The sequence below is a fragment of the Pinus tabuliformis genome, chromosome 8 (assembly GCF_031772625.1).
Source record: "Pinus tabuliformis cultivar Carrire ecotype Pingquan chromosome 8, CPIR1, whole genome shotgun sequence".
Taxonomy (NCBI): Eukaryota; Viridiplantae; Streptophyta; class Pinopsida; order Pinales; family Pinaceae; genus Pinus; species Pinus tabuliformis.
Genome location: NC_142294.1, coordinates 1784187186 through 1784191182, shown reverse-complemented (window position 1 = coordinate 1784191182; position 3997 = coordinate 1784187186).

The following is a 3997-nucleotide window of genomic DNA, read 5'->3' as shown; positions in this document are numbered from 1 at the left end:
TCGCATGCAACAGGTAGATCCACTCACCATCGTCCAAAAACTGGAAAATCGTGTGTAGCCATCCAGGTAAGTGTCTCGACCCTTCCTTCCATCAAATCGCATGAATTTTACTTTGAATTGTTTGCACAGCGTAAAAGTGAATGGTTGAGCGGCCGTATGGCCAGTCGACTGGCCATGTCGGCTAGTTATGGTATAGTTGGATGTTTGGGTGGCGGCCACGACAAAGAGAATGAGCAGTACGCACGTGAGAACACTCCCGTCGGAAGCAATAAGTTTAACAGAAAGAGGCGGCGGCAGATCTGTGGGAATGGATGCGGCAACAAGTGAATATGCAGGTGAATGATGGATGACGTCGCCCAACGGTCCGACGGGGATAGCTCACCCCCCGCGCCACGGATTGCGTCGATTCGAAATCTAATCGGCTAGATTGTGCGCATGCATTTATCAACCACCACTTCAAACTCAAGTGGCTATTCTGATCTCCCCTGCACTTTGATACGCCGAGCTTTTGGCTACCAGAACACCGGTGAAGCACACCTCGAGCGCAGGCCAACTACAGTCCTCCCCGAAATTTGCGCACTGTTCCTACAGGAACACAGTTTCTACAGGAACGCAGTTTCTACAGGAACACAGTCTTCTACAAGGAAGCGGGTGCCGCACGAAAAAGGTGGCCAATTAAAGAGGTAACCCTGAACTCTTCATGCAACTGGTTAGTAAGAGTGGCAAGATCATCGTCCACAGTCTGGTCATAAAGATATCGGTGAAATTGTTGTTTGCTGTGCCTATACTGTCGTTCTACAGGATGTCAGTATGATTAGACTGTGTTGAATTTTCTGGATTATGTGCATGCTCCGTCTCAATAGACCAAATCTCTTTCGCATTTGCCACCTTTAGCTAATACAACCGTGTTCATCATGCCAGGTGGGTTTATAAGACGGGAACCCACTGATTCAACCAAATTAAGGGAGAACCAGGAAGTGGTAGAGCTCTTCACACGAGCACAGTGGATATCTTTTTGTGATAAGCTGCAGGGTTACGATGATGAAGTGGCTGAAGAATTCTTGCAGGCTCTGAGGCCGAAATCCCAGACACTGGCCACAGTGAACTTCAGAGGTCTAAGCCTCAAGCTCACCCCGCAACATCTCAGTCGGATCACAGAACTTCCTATGGGTTTGCCATGGGATAAGGACGAAAGAAAGCTGAGCCAGCAGGCAAAGAAAGAATTCTTTCCACCTGAGGAGGAATTCTCGGAGGACAAAAATGGGGTGCGAAGAACGAGTCTGTTGCCACCATGGAATGAAGTCAGTTTGCAAATCATGAAATATATCACTTGTGAAGGTCGTTTTAGCATCGTGTATGCATATCACTTTCGGTTGCTCACTGAATTGAGGCACCGGATTGATCTTCCTGTAGAACAAAAACTGAGCATCCCCTATTTCCTATTGCAGTCTCTAATGGAGTGTGCCACAAAGCTAAGAGAGGGCATACCAGATCAGATAGCCCACCATGGGTTGATCAAGCTTCTTGTGGAGGATGCGCTGCATTCATATAAGGTTCCCCTCTCATGGGAATCCTTCCGGAATTTGACAAAAGATGGAGATATTAAGATGTTGATCGAAGAAACGGGTTCCTCTAGCAGTGAGGAACAAGAAGCAGTGGCCGAGGGACAGAGAGAAAAAGGCCAGAAGACCCCGACCACAGTGCAGAAGAAAGAACAAAAGAAGAAGCATGAGGAAAAGGAGGACAAAGAAAAAGGTGGCACACCTATCTTGTCAGCAAGAGAAAAGAGGCTGAAGAGTAGAATGGACAAAGCTGAGGTGGTCCACGTCAGCCCAAGTACCTCAACAGTACCTGCAACCAAAGCAAAAAGCGAAACTCAGGAAGGTAAGCAAGCAAAGGTGGAGACACCCGTGTCTACAGGAAAGCAGAAACAGGCTTCTACAGGAAGCCCGAAAATCATTAAGAAACAGGCTTCTACAGGAAGCCCGAAAACAGAGACAAAGGCTTCTACAGGAAGCCCGAAATTGCAAGAACAGGCTTCTACAGGAAGCCCCGAAAAGGTGAAACCCAAAGAGAAGAAGGTGGATATCCTAGCACGGGAGGCAGCAGCTGTATTAGCTGGCCTCAGCACGCCACCTAAGCCAAAAGAAAAGAGGAAGAGGGAGACCCCTCTATACTTTAAAGCTCGAAGAAGTGTTAGGATAAAGACGGGCAAGCCACAGCCTCAATCCAGCAGCCCGATTGTCATCGAAGATACACCTGCTTCTCCCAAGGAAAAGTCACCCTCCAGGATCACAGTCACCTACGAGAAGGGGAGTCCAAAGAAAAATACGTGGCAAGAAAGGGTAGGCCTGTTGACTGAAAAAACTCGGCTACAGGAAGCTGAAAATGTTCTACAGGATACTCTGGCCCGGCTACAGGAAACGGAAAAGAGGGAAGGAGAAGGACCCTCATCACCACCAAGGGAGGGTGAGGTAGAACCGCCTGAAGAGATAGCAAGAGAACATATACCAGAACCCAGGTCTTCGCCTAATCTGAGTTCATACTACACCTTTTTAAAGGAGGGCAAAATCATACCGCAGAAATTTACTGTGCCTCTATTTTTTGCACTAGAGGAAGAAAGAGTCCGTTCCCACACATGGATGCAGATCGCCAAATCAAAGGGTGTGGCGGACATAGGCCCTTTACAAGAGCAGCTCAAGGAGGTCAGGAGTGAATTCACCATGGCTAAACATGTGGCTAATTGCCAACGTGTGCTTCTACAGGAAGAAAATCAGAAGCTGAGGTTGCAGCTACAAGAACTAAGGGCAGGGGCAGGAACATCCTCCAAGGACATCACAAAAGAACAACCAAGCAAAAAGAAGCCGACCACCAGTCTTGAAGAGCCAATGACACTTCTACAGGAAGCAGAACAGCAAACAAAAATTGAAGTGCAAGCCCTAAAAGAACAGTTGCAACAAAAGGAAGCACAATTGGCCTGCATGGCCAGTTGGGCCATGGAGGCAATTCAGTGCAGACCACTTGCAAAATCCTATGGATTGTTCTTAAAAGATCAATGGTTGCAGTTCCAAATAAACACCTTGGCACAAAGAGGTATTTCACATATCCAAAACCCACAACAATTTTCTGAATTGTGCAGTACTAGTTCGTCAGAAGACAAAGCCAAATTAGCAGAGTTTTACCTCCACAATTTGGCTTTGCCTAATGAAGTCTCCTGGGATCCCAATATTGCCTTGGGTGATATGCAATTGATGGCGTTCGCCTCATGGTTAAACCATGAGGATCAAAGAGCAGCTGAAGCAAAATCGGTCATGAACCGAGAAGTGAGCGAGCCACTGTTCATTCGACCAGAACTAGAGGATCCGGTGGCACTCATCTCGGCCCACCAACAGTTGGCTACGGATCCCACAGCTTCCTTGAAATTTATGGACCAACAGGCCCAAGCCATAGCTCACTTTGAAGACATGGAAAGGTTGTTGGGAGAAAGTGCTGCCCAAGCATGTGCACGCAGATGGAATACCCTGGCGCACAGCTTGAAAATCCGAGAGTACCATACCCCCATTCGGATGAGGGAAGCTTTGACAAGGGTTGACCTTTACAAGAAATCCATGCAAAGCCTCCAGGCCAGCTGGATTGGCCTTAAACTCAGCCCACCACTACTGCTAGGATTGACTGAAGGCAATACAGAGGAGGGTGACAGTCAACAATGGGAAGAGGTGGACAGGAAAGCAGGGTTTCATATCCACAGAGAGGACACTACCACAGAGCCTTGGGATGCAAGGGAAGTAGTGAAAGCAATGAAGGATGAAGATTTGGACTAAGTTGCTCAAGGATGAGCAAATAGTTTAGCTGGGGGGTGATGATGAGCCCCAATTTTTGGTACAATTTGGGCTCATTTGGCCTACTTGCTTTGCTCAAACCATTCATCTTTTATTGCTTATGCATTCATTTCTTGGTTTATTCCTGTTGTTTGTAGGAAGAAGGGTAGGCATTCTAT